Source organism: Garra rufa, chromosome 1 (genome assembly GCF_049309525.1).
Source record: "Garra rufa chromosome 1, GarRuf1.0, whole genome shotgun sequence".
Lineage (NCBI taxonomy): Eukaryota > Metazoa > Chordata > Actinopteri > Cypriniformes > Cyprinidae > Garra > Garra rufa.
Window position 1 is genome coordinate 63,706,653 of NC_133361.1, and position 14,205 is coordinate 63,720,857.

Here is a 14,205-nt window from a genome sequence, read left to right on the forward strand (position 1 = left end):
TACCCAAATAATGACTAAAAGTAAATCTTTGAGAAAGGGTTTCTCAAGCCAGGTGGTGCATTAGACCAGGCGCTCATCTCCTGTTTCCAAAATGCATCACAAACTGCTTGACAATTGCATTTACAACACAATTAACTATACAAATTTGTGTAACCAAGTACTTCTGCGCAAAAGGCTGCACGACGTGCGCGTTGCAGTTAAATACACAGGCGCGCACAGGCATGGATATCTGCGTGCATAGTCTTCGGTTAAACTGCTTTTAGAAACGCCAATTCAGTTGTCGCATATAGTTTAATGTCTTTATTTCGGGATTATCAAAGTAAATTATAACTCAAATTTGAGATTTTTTACTGGGGCACAGCAGATTTTCACTGGGGCACATGCCCCAGTAAAAAGGGTCTAGCAACGCCCCTGCCCTGAAGCAAACCCGGCGGCTTCATAGCGGCATCCATGTTAGCAAGTCAAGTTTGATGTGGTAATTTCACAGTAGGCATAGACACAAGTTCGAAGACTCGTGCCCCCTACAGTGCAATTTGGCTAGGTATAGATCCGCGCTAAAATATCAAGGTGAAAGTCATCATAGCTTGCGTAGTATAGACCCAGCTCCCAACCCAACTTTGAGAATAGATTAACGGCGATATTTTTTTTATCGCCCGATAAGAGTATCACATTAACGCAGCACGTTAACGCCGATCGCGGCCCAACACTATACATATATATATATATATATATATATATATGTGTGTGTGTGTGTGTGTGTGTGTATATATATATATAGACAAAACCGAAATTATTCAAGCCCTTAAAGTTACTTTTATTAAACCATTTTTTTTAAATGACACCGACGTCTCACAGAAGATAATAAGATGATGCACAAAATGCATCATTGTGGAAAAAAAGTATTACTCATCTTTTATTTACATTTTAACAAGAAGGACTAATTTTTTTTAATTTTTTGCTCCTTTTTCATGGTGCTGTGTACTGTGGTTAGGTTCTCTGGTCCACCGGCTGAAAACACCCCCAAAACATTAGGTTCCCATCACTATGACAGTGGGGATGGTGTTCTTACGGATCTGGCCATTTAAAATGCGCGCGGGAACGGAAGTGGTCTCGCGTGACACCTGTGTATTGTGAGGGATCCTAGAAAATGCTTTGACACAGGAAAGACATGATCAGTAGGGGGCAGTCATGTAACGCACTGAACTGAAGCGGCATCAAACATCGCTGCAAGCTAAAAGACTCGTTTGTACAGTGACCTGGAGGGGACATCTTCGGTTCACTTATGTTTGTCGTGGCCACGACATATAAACTTGTGGGAATGTCATATTATGTCGTTGCCACAAGATATTAATTCTTGGGAACATAATATTAACTCGTGGGAACGTCAAATTATGTCGTAGCCACGAGATCATTTTGTCGAGGTAACTAGTTCTTATATTGAGGGAACAACATGCATTTCATAGTAACCCAGGATTATCAGAGATAGGTTTATTAATATTTTATTTTGAGTTAAGAAATTGTTATATTAATTGTTATAGAAATGAATACAATATTAAATAATCATATAAGCAATGCTGTATATGCGAATGTGGTCTGTGTGCGATGTAGACAGCAGTCACAAGTTTATCATGAATATATATTACATAAAGTACTTCAAATTAAATAGCCCAGCAAGAAACATTTTATGCATCCCACAGTCTTATCCATTAACCGATCCTCTTTTTTCCGTAATAATTGTATTATTCGTTTATATTCGTTATTTTTCCCATCATTTCGATCTCTTTACTTAACATTCATAATCTAAATGATACATGCTGACATGCCATTAAAGCTTTGATTAAGCTATATGGCTGGGATTTTTACTGGAATGCAGTTAATAGGTTGAATATAACACATATATATATATATGGTCGTTTATGGTCGTTTATGGTCACACACGGGCATAAATACAATCATAATGTAAAAACTTTATTGGCATAATTGTCGTTTACAATATTTGCAAAATAAATGGCAAATAGCATATATACAGAAAGTTATTTAGATTAAGCGATTCACAATAAATAAAAACATTCAGAATGTTTTGTAAAGAGATCAAAATAAAGGTGAAAGTAACGAATATAAACAAATAATACAATTATTACGGAAAAAAAGAAGGTCAGTTAATGGACAAGACTCTGGGATGCATAAAATGTTTCTTGTGAGGCTATTAAATTTGAAGTACTTTATGTAATGTTTATTCATGATAAACTTGTGAATGCTGTCTACATTGCGTACAGACATCATTAGCATATACAGCATCGCCTATACAATTATTTAATATTGTATTCATTTCTACAGATATGATAATCATATATATAGGAAGCTTTAAATTATTACTTAACGAAATAAAACAAATTTAAAACAAAAACTCTTTTATGTAATCCGTAAAGATAAATTTCTCTCTCAAGGCGCATCCAAAAAGGTATTGTACTTGACGAGCGGCGATATAATATTCTTGATACTTCAAACATCTGTGTTCTGTTCTATAAATTCTGACAATTAAAAAAATCAGGCTCTCATGAAATCATGAAATCAATTACTATCTTGGTTAGATGTACTTTCATTCTTGAACAATTTATATATGGCTAAAGTTTATTCAGTTAGTCAGTATTGTTTTGTTTTACCTGTTTTATTCGTTTAATATTCATAAACAAGTGCCATTGTTTTTCAAAACATTTTTTAAAAGAAAGAATTCAACCCCCCAAAATTTTGTATGCCTATGTCACAATATGAGATAAATCCATCCCTGTAAATGATACTGATTTTTGTTGCCAAATTGGTTTGGAAGCATTCTTGAATTAAGTAAATTTAAATTTTATGCCTGTATGACTGACAATTTTATTGACCACTGAGAAAGCATAGATTTGGTATGTTGGTCAATACCATGTAGAAAAATTACATTTAAAAAAAAATAGCTTAGATGTAGTAAACTACTTTTGCCATGTTGCTGTCGCTTAGCTAACAGTATCTAAGGAATGGGAAACCACTTCAACACTGTTATACGTCATCTACGTTTCTCATACGTCGCTAGTTCCTAATGTTACATCAGAGGACATGTGCCGATGTTTATCACACATTTCAAGATGTTGAAAAAAATAGTTTTGCGTTGCAAAATATTACAAATGTACGGTGTACGCACCGTTAATTCACATGTACACATATGGCCGCAAGCATAACAAACAATGCGTTACCACATTTGCGGCAAATTGCAAATCAGTGGTGTAGTGGTGCCTTGAGAAGTGGGTATATGCTTCATTTGTGAATTTCCTTTTGAACTTTCCATTTGAGCGCATTCGTTTACTGGATCCTTGGACTGAAATGTTTACAGGGGTTCACTGGTTTAAGAAATTTCTGATCGTAAAAATCTGCTTCTTTTTAATTGTAAGGTATGTTTTCATTATTATGTACTGATTTAAATGACTGGGGTGTGGGAGACAAGGTGGGTACAATAATCAAATACATTTCAAAGCAAGGTGGAACCACGGTCCTGACTGCATCATCACTGTCTTTATTGGGTGTTTTTAGCAATTATTTCGATTTATTCACATATGAGTGGATGTGGTGGACTAACATGCAGTCAAGTGTATATGACATAAAAATATATTTTGTAATTTCAATCAGTGCAATCAGTGCTATCTGCTAGCAAACGTTTTTTGCAAACGTTTATTTACAGAACAACACCATAAACACAAACACAAGATTGAAGGTAATATACATATAATGAAAAATTGTCATAAAAATCCTTATTAATGACAAAAATTACTTATATTGATGAGTCTGCTTGCTCGAGTGAGCAGCCATGTTGGAAAATGGAAATTTCTCTTAGCCCTTCGTTTTAAGTGAGGTCCCGAAAAATCTTTGTTTGGAGGGCTATCTGGGCCTTCCCCTTCCCCCTTCCCCCTACCCCTCCAACTAAACGAGAAATGAGACACCCCTACCCCTTCACGTAAATGCGCCAAACGGAGGGGAAGGGCAAAGTGTAGGGGTAAGGGGTAGAATTGGGATTGAGCCTTAGTGTAGTGAAGCTTCATTTAATGAAGAGTAACTGTAAGCTTAGCTCACTACATTTTCTAAGTAGCTTGCCCAACACTGCTGACCACTGCTGAAGCATTTTATTTTGTAATGCATCCGGTTTTAACCCTCCACCCCCCTCCTGGAGCCAAGCCTGCTCTTTACACCTTTATTCATATATAATTGCAAAAAATATAATTTATGAATAAAACGGGACAGAAACGAATAATGATAGAAATTGCTGAATTCAAATTTTAAAAACTTAATAATCCATTTTTGACACAGAAATGAACACAGTAAAGCACTAATTTTAAGCTAGATTGCAGGAAATTTATTGCTAATAAATTCTGTAAAAACATTAGGCATGCATTAGGCTTGGGCGGTATCCAAATTTTCAAACCTCCCCCCTATTTTACCCCGGTATACGGTATTACCGTGAATAAAAAATAATAAAATGACGTAAGGCTCAGACAGCGTCACCAAACTGTTGGCTTGTGCCTATACCGTTAAGAAACTGAATACCAAACACTACAACAATGTTGACAACTTTTATTAACAACAAATAGCAGTAAAAAAAAGGGCAAATACAACAGTCAAACAGAATAAAATTAACATAAACATCCTGGGGTGCGTTTCCCGTAGAACGACATAACTCGCTGGTTAACCTCCATAGTACGATGCATTGTTGTGGAAATGAACTAGCTCACGAGTGTTTCCCGAACACAGTCGCATCTCCATCGTTTGAACCACATTAGTTCAACAATGTAGGGCAGTTGTCAATGACGTAACCGAGTGATAACATTGGCTATTTAACTGATTAGGGATCTCAAAAATGCAGCTGTATTGAATATGGCACCTAATGACTCATTTCTTTCCCCCTGTCATTACGCTTTATTTGATGTTTGATTCATCACTGATTCCCTCTTACGTCATACACCGGGGTTCCCTCAGGCAAAATGCACACACACTACTCCTAAACGGTGCTTATAGAGGTCGCACAAAAATACATAGCATTTATATTTAGTTTAAATGGAAGAAATAGATTGTGACGCTGTTTGCGAATTTTGGTTTGAACTTGTGTTGTGAAACACCGAATATTTGAACTATGTTGGTAACGACGGAACCTGCCACCATAGTTGGCTAACGATGCTTTTGGGAAATGCGCGCCAGGTCACTTGGAGCATGACTCGCCATCTCTCTCTTTCTCCTCCACTCTGTCACTTGATGACTTCAAATAAATTATCCACCCGCTCCTATATTCTTCTCTGATTTAGATAACTGCACCTGATCGTCATATTACACTTAGCCTATTGTAATCCTGATGAAACGGATGGTTCATTTTTAACAGCAGATTGATTCAGCTGATCTGCACATCGCTGCACATTTATATTTATCACTCATGATTTTAAGCCAAATCCAAGCATCGGGTTTTCTCTGTATTAGAGCCGTTCTGAACTTATTATTCAAAGGCATGCTTTAAGGTATTGTTTTCGTTATAATCTACTGATTCAAAAGAAGCCGCCGCGGCGCCACGGTCCTGACCACATCGCTGTCTTTACTGGGTGTTTTTAGAGAATATTTCAATTTATTAATGCGATTGAATTACCTATTCATGCGGTGGACTGTCATGATTTTGGAAAGACGCGCATCAGAGAAGTGGGTAAACGCGAAGCGAGCACTGCATTGCCGTGCTCAATAGCATTAGCACAGGCATAACTCCCTTCAAACTTTATAGGGAATGTCACCGTTTCTACAAAATCTACACAAATGAAATCGTCTGCCTGATGAAAAAAGTACATAAAACACGTTCATGTTTTAGAAAATGTAGTTAATATTAGCATCATTATTGATTTATCTAATCCACTCGCAAATAATCAGAATGCATTTTTTTATTACCCGACCCGCGGATATAACCACCATCCACGCATCACTACGCATTTTTAGGCATTAAATAAATTATATTTAATATTTAATCCTTGTCTCCTATATAAGTGCATTCTTTTATGACGGTATTGAAACTGAAACCGTTGCTATTTTTAGATCCCGCGGTATACCAGATTAGCGTAATACCGCCCAAGCCTAGCATGCATAAGTCCGCTGTTGATTCACAAACTATTCATGATTTCGGGGTTCTGATGTCACGTAATCACAAGGGGGTCTGGGTCCAAATGCGGGAAAGTAGTTTTTTTAATGAAAATAATAACAAACAAAACAAAACCAAAAAGCCAACACGGCAGACTAAACATAAACTCAAACATAAACTGAACAAAACAAGAAACACGGTCAAGAGCCAAGATCCAGAATACAGAGTACACGACAGAACATAAAGACAATGCAGACATGAAGCAGGAGTGAGAAGTGAGAGTTCTTATAGTCCAGATAATGAACAGCTGTGAGTGAAATCAGTGCTAATGACAAGACAAGATTTTTTGTGTATGACCTTTTGTGACAAGATTTTTTGTGTATGACCTGCTGACTGATCGTAAGTTTGATTTCCTTTGCTTAACGGAGACTTGGCAACAAAGTAATGACTTTTTTCATTTAAGCCATTCTATTCCTCCTGGATATGTTTTTACTAGCAAACCACGACATGTTGGACGGGGCGGGGGGCTTGCAATATTACATAAGGAGAAATGGAAAGTTATAACTGTTCCTGACATAGAATGCACATCATTTGAATCAGTTGCTTTGCGAATTAAAGGTGTTGTTCCAACCATTTTTGCTGTGGTGTACAGGCCTCCAAAGGCCAATCCTGTATTCTTTCAGGAATTTTCTACATTTTTAACTTCTCTCTGCTCCTTGTCCCCTAATGTGGTTTTGGTTGGTGACTTTAATATCCATGTGGACGATGCAGAAAGTTCATGTTCAAAGGAGTTTTTATCATGTTTGGATAGTTTTGGATTGCAGCAATTCATTAAGGTGTACTCATTCAAAAGGTCATACTTTGGATTTGGTCTGCTGTTCAGGTGTGATTCCAGATAATTTTATTATTTCCGATTTGTCACTCTCTGATCACATGTTGGTGTCTTTTAATGTTGTTTTATCTATGTTCAAGTCTAATCTGAGCCGTACCATTATTTTTCGCAATATAAAGAACATTGATGTCTCAGTGCTCTCAGAATGTTTTTCTGCACTCCCATGTATTAACAATCATTGGACTCTTGATGATCTAGTCAAGCATTACAATGATCATTTGCAAATGATCCTTGATGTGTGTGCTCCATTGAAAACCAGGAATGTTTCGTTTGTTAACTCTGCACCCTGGTATACATCCGAACTTCGACATCTAAAAGTCAAGGGTCGTCGTTTGGAGCGATTATGTGCTAAGACTGGACTTGTGGTTCATAAAGATTTGTATGCTGACCATATGAAAATTTACAAGTCTGCACTTTCCACTGCAAAAATGAATTATTATGCGGGTCTAATAGGATCTGATGCGGGAAACACAAAATCACTTTTCTCTTTTATTAACACTATTTTAAAGCCAACTGAGTTTTCAAATTCTCATACTTACTCTATTGAATTGTGTGAAGAATTTATGCTCTTTTTTAATAAGAAAATTGAGTTAATTCATCAGCAAATGGTTTTACCTAACTCTGATTCTAACATTCCCCTTGGTCAAGTGCTATCTTTATCTTGTGGTTCTACCTTTAAATTACCTACTGTAGAAGAAGTATGTTATATTGTACAAAAATCTAAATCTGTCACGTGTCAATTAGACCCATTACCGACACATTGGGTTAAAGTTGGCTTACCTTTTCTCTCTTCTGTAATCACAGACATCATGCATGCTTCACTTTTTTCTGGTATTGTTCCTACTGGTTTTAAAACTGCAGTGATAACCCCTATTCTTAAGAAACCAGGGCTTGACTCAAGTAATTTTGACAACTATCGTCCAATTTCCAATTTGCCGTTTTTGTCTAAAATCCTTGGAAAATATTGTGGCTTCCCAGCTTCGTGGTCATCTTTCCAGTAATAGTTTATTTGAACAGTTCCAATCTGGATTTCGTTCTCAGCACAGTGTTGAGACCGCACTTGTAAAAATATCAAATGATTTATTATTAGCTGCCGATTCTGGACTTTTATCAATTCTTATACTTCTCGATCTTAGCGCGGCATTTGATACTGTATCACACACTATATTATTAAACAGATTGGAATCTATTGGAATTACTGGTACAGTCCTCTCTTGGTTTTGTTCTTATCTTACAGACCGGACACAATTTGTACAACTTAAACAGTTTCAATCAACCACTTCTCCAGTTGTCACTGGCGTTCCACAGGGCTCTGTTCTGGGACCTCTTTTGTTTCTTGTTTATCTTCTTCCAATAGGCACCATCTTTAGGAAACATGGTATTCAATTCCATTGTTACACAGATGATATCCAACTTTATCTTTCCTCTAAACCTTCTTCAACGTTCCTCCCTTCTGCTCTTGTTGAGTGCCTCGAAGAATTAAAAGTTTGGTTTTCAAGTAATTTTCTCAAACTGAATAATAGTAAAACAGAAATTCTTCTTGTTGGTACAAAAACTTTATTAGGTAAGTCAAATATTTCATCTGTTTTAATTGATAATTTTAACGTTCCATTGTCCAACCAGGTTAAAAGTTTGGGAGTCATTTTTGATCAAACATTGTCTTTTGAAGCTCATGTTAATAGTGTTACCCGTTCTGCATTCTTTCATATTAGGAATATCAATCGTCTACGTCCCGTTCTTTCAACGAAGAGCACAGCTACTCTTGTGCATGCTCTAGTAACATCAAGGATTGATTACTGCAATGCTTTATTTTACGGGCTTCCTTCTAAAGCACTCCATAAATTACAGTTGGTACAAAATGCCGCTGCTCGGGTTATATCCAAAACTTCCATTTCTCAACATATTACTCCTGTCTTGCAGGATTTGCATTGGCTCCCAGTTAAATTCCGTGTAAATTTTAAAATATTACTTTTAACCTATAAAGCACTCAACAACTTGGCACCCCCATATCTTCTGGATCTCCTCCATGTACATACTCCATCACGTAACTTACGGTCTGCTTTGGCAGTTACTCTTGTGCTTCCACGTACACGGACAGCTTCTATGGGGTCACAAACTTTTGGTTATGCGGCACCTTTTTTATGGAACGTACTTCCTGCTGAGGTTCGCAATAGTCCAAGTCTCCCAGTCTTTAAATCTCGTCTAAAAACATGTTTGTTTAGGCAGGCTTTTATGTGATTTTATTTTGTCGGTTGTATTGTTTTTGCTTGTTTTTTTTAACCAATGTAGTTGTTTTATTTTTGATTGTAAGGTGTCCTTGAGTGCCATGAAAGGCGCCTTTAAATAAAATGTATTATTATTATTATTATTATTAAGACAGACGTGAACGATCAGGGGAGTGCAGTGCAAGGGGAACAGCGACCTCGAGAGGCTGAGGGAAGACCCACAGCCCCGATCATGACATCTGATCCATAGTATTTTTGCGTGAAATTTCAAAATATTTGCATAGTTTTCAAATGTAATGTTCTGTGAGTGTTTTATAATGAATCTATTACTCATAGAGATGGATCTTGTAAGGGTCAGTAGTTTTTTATGCACATATGAGCACCAGCATAAACAGATTTACTATCAAACATAGCTTGTGCATAAAAGTGCGCTTTTCTTTTACACATGTGTGAAATCCAATGATGCCAAGTGTGCGTTACAGCATTACCGAGTCACATAATGGATTTAGATCGCTAAATAGTAGGTTTTAGAAGGCAGGCAGCAACTGATGACTGAAAATGGTTTGATGGAGCTTGGTGGAAAGAATTTAAAAAGTGCAGGTAAATGGATAAGCAAGCTAACATTTTAATTATAAGGTAGCTTATTTTTATACATTTTATTTATCAGAACTTTAATAAATTTAGATGTTCCTCTGTTCTGTTGTGAAAATAAAAGAAAAGTTTATTTTTAAAATGCATTATCATATTGTGTTAGTTAAAACTCATAAATAACTACAAATAACTAATGTTAGGGAAATTTGTTAATGTTTTGTTGTGTGTTTCTGAAATAAAAAAATAAAGAATATCGGCCGATATATCAGAATATCGGATTTTAAAACCAACAAATATTTGTATCGGTATCGGCCTTCAAAATCCTTTATAGGTCGGGCTCTAGTGGCAATGTTAGCTTCTCTATCCTGTGGTCAAAGATTACCCCAAGAGCTGCTGAATCCATGTTTTGTTGCTTAAAAAAGTCACTGACACTCATATAAAACTGCATGGGCGATTGATATGGCAGTCTGTGCTACATTGAAAATGCAAATGTTATAAAGCTTGAAAGTTTGGTAATACTTTAGAATGCTGTTTCTTACTACAGGACTAATAAGGAATTATTGATGAACTAACAGGTAACTATTCATTAACACTCGACTCACTACTGTTAACTACTGAGGAAGATGTGCTAATTAATCAGTATGTAATACAATTTTATGAATGTGTTAAGTAACAGGTAGCTAATCAATAACTAATGTATCCTGTCATACCTCCTGGAGAACTACTATTAATTATCTAATAGATAAGGTTCAAGAAAAATAACTATGAAGTAACTACTAATGAACAGGCATACACAAGTACATTGAGTTATTAGCAGTAGTAGTAGTAGTAGTATGCAAATGAAATATTAATAAATGGAATTAACTTTATAGAGGTTTTGCCTGTGTATTGAATTGTCTTGTGAATGTTTTGTAAGAAATTCACTTAGCTTCCAGTAGTAACCCAACCACCACTCCAGTGCCATGCGATAACTTACCTTAGTTTTTATATTTTGTTTAAAGTACTGTGTGTCCTCAGCATATACAATATTAATTCAGTTCTTGTATGTAAGGCCAGGACTGTGTCACACGTGCGGAGAGAGACGAGGATCCTGGGAAACACAAGCAAAACGGAAGTATAAACAAAACACTGATTTATTAATAACAAAACAAAACAAAAGACAGGGATTAGACAAACAAGTCGAAACTTGAAAACAAAACCCGAGGAGCAGACAAACACCATGAGACGTTATCGACGGACAATGGGAGTGACGAGACAAAGACCTTAAATACACTGTAAACAGGGCGTGGTAACACAGCAAGATAACAGGGATAACGAGGGGGAAGTACAAATATGGGCAAGACTAAACCAAATGAACATGAACCAAAAGGGGGACACAAGGACTAAACCATTTAGACTAGAAACATAGGGGGAAAAACACTCGGAAAACAAGACAGAACAGTACACAATCCTGACAGACTGATTGAAACTAAAAATACAGGTAACCCATTAGTAAATAGAATTAAATTTATAAAAAGAGTTCTCCAGGACTTATTTCAAACCTGAAACAATAGGCCTATTCTAAAAGGAAAATATTGGGAACCCATTAGTAATTAATAAAGAATTATTAGATAATGCTGCAAGAATTACTTAAAAACTGAAACAGTATTCTAAAGTGAAAACTGTTAGCTGTTTACAGAAACAGCTAACAGAAAAGACCTAAAATGCTCCAGGTACCAGGCACTGAGTTTCTCCACAATGAAGTAGGTCAGTTTCCTAAATCACAGTCTCTATAATCTATACAAAATCAGGGAGCCCTCCAGTGGACCCAAATGGAATGATCATTCCAGCAGAATACCGTGTCCCATAGTATGTTACAGCAAACTATGGAAAACCAAGATGGCGCCAGTGTCCGTGGCATACCATCTGGATCCACCCGATGCTTCCTGATGGCCCGGCTTTTGTGAGACAAATGGGATGGTCGCGGGTCTGTACGAGAGGCATTGAGCCGCGGAATCTTCGCCATCTTCGCTGCGAGCGGGGCATGATCAAAGAAAATGCAACGATGCAAATGGCTTAACTCAACGTGCACTCCAAAACTTTCATGCTCAATGATTTTATTACAAACAATAAGCTGGACTTTATTTTTCTGTCGGAATCCTGACTAAAGGTAGGAGATTTAACTCCGATGGCTGAACTTTTACCACTCGGTTATTCTTAATTTAACTGCCCTCGGATAACTGGTCGAGGTGGGGCTCTTATGACTATTTTTAAAGATGAAGTCGGATGTCGGATGTTTCTACAGAATTTTATAATTGCTTTGAGCTACAAACGTTTCAGATAATGTTGACTAAACCGGTGTTGGTTTGACTTGTTTCATTCTCCAAAGCCGAACAAGGATTTTATTAATGGATTTTCAGACTCTGAGAGTTGGCTGATCACACAATTTGACTGTTTTTTAATTATTGTGGATTTTAATATACACTTGTGCTGTGGGCAGGATGTGGTATCCAGAGAGTTTGCAAATGTGATTGATTCATTTGATTTGGTACAGTGGGTTAAAGGGCCAACTCATAAGCTGGGCCATATGTTGGATCTAGTTTTATCTTTTAACCTGAACATTCAGGAAAGTTTTCTGAAATTGCCAGAAAAAGTATGGTCTCGTAAAATCTGTTCTTCAACTAGTGGAGATTTCTCTACTCTGTATAGAGACTGTGAATTTATCTTATCTAAAACATCTCTGTTAAAGTGCTAATGACATGTTGGAATGGTTTAATACTGTTTGTTCTGATAATTTAGATAATGTTGCTCCTAGGAGTAAAAACAAACATTTGCCATGGGTTAATGACTCACTACGGGCACTTAAACGACATGCTCGACAAGCTGAGAGGAGGTGGAAAAAACATTAACTGCAGGTCCACTATTTTTTATATTATTTTGTTATGATAAAATTGTAGGCTTGTATTCTAAAATTGTAGGCTTGTATACTCTCTAACCATAACCTAATGGTTAGAGAGTTGGACTTGTAACCAAAAGATTGCGGGTTTGAGTCTCAGGTCCGGCAGGGATTGTAGGTGGGGGGAGTGAATGTACAGCACTCTTCCCACCCTCAATACCACGACTGAGGTGAGTCCCTTGAGCAAGGCACCGAACCCCCAACTGCTCCCCGGGCGCCGCAGCAAATGGCTGCCCACTGCTCCGGGTGTGTGTTCATGGTGTGTGTGTGTTCACTACTGTGTGTGTGCACTGGGATGGGTTAAATGCAGAGCACAAATTCCTAGTATGGATCACCATACTTGGCCTCACGTCACCTCCTTTCCTTTCCTTTCCTTTACAATACCAAAACTGTAGGTGGTTCCTTCTTCTGATCTGGCTGTGCCTTGTAGCACAGAATGGAGAGAATTTCATCTGATTACCCTTCCAGTTTTGGTGGATATTGTTTCACGTCTTAAGTCTTCTTCATCTAAAATGGATGTCATGTCACCACATCTTTTTAAGCAGGTTTTTCATAGTGTAGGGACCATGGTCTTAAATATAATTAACAAATGCCTCAGTCAAGGCATTTGTCCAGCAGATTTTATGCATTCTACAATTCTCCCATTATTAAAGAGGCCAAATCTGGTAATAGAGGACCCTAATAATTTTAGACTGATCTCAAATTTACCTTTAGCTAAGGTCTTGGAAAAGCGATTTTTAAGCAACTGCAGGCACATATCACTGCAAATTCAATTGGTGAGCCTCTTCAATCTGGCTTTAACCCTTTAGCGAGTATGATCACACCCGTGTGAATATGTCTTGGCTGGTCTCTGAAGCGTACGATCACACCGGTGTGATTCGAACGAAAACATTTTACATTTATAGTTTGTAAAATACACATTGAGGTCTATGAAAGTGGCAATAATAATCCTTACAAATATATTCTGACAACATATTTTATTGATATCATATACAGGTAATGTAGGTAACTAAAAGTTTACTCTCTTCTTCTCCCAGCTCACCAGAGACTTACTTGAATATCTTTCAGGAGGAGAGGATGAATTTGTGTGTTGTAAATCCCACAGCTCGTATTCAGCGCAAACAAACATGTCGGCGCCCATCACCCGGTATTTACTAACGCGGGCATTATAAAAGTGTTTCAACTTTTAAATACATTTACTTGCACATATTTCGAAATCAGAATATCAGATATTTCATAATATAGTGAGCATGCTTGTGAATATTAATAATTAAAAAGGAAAAAACTGTGGTTTGTCACATGATGTGTCGCCATGGAAACCTTAAAGCGAAACATTCTAAAATAACGGTCACCTAAAAAAAAACCTCACACTTTGGGGTCATATAGAATATTTTAAACTCACATGTGAAAGGGTTAAGTCCTGCCATAG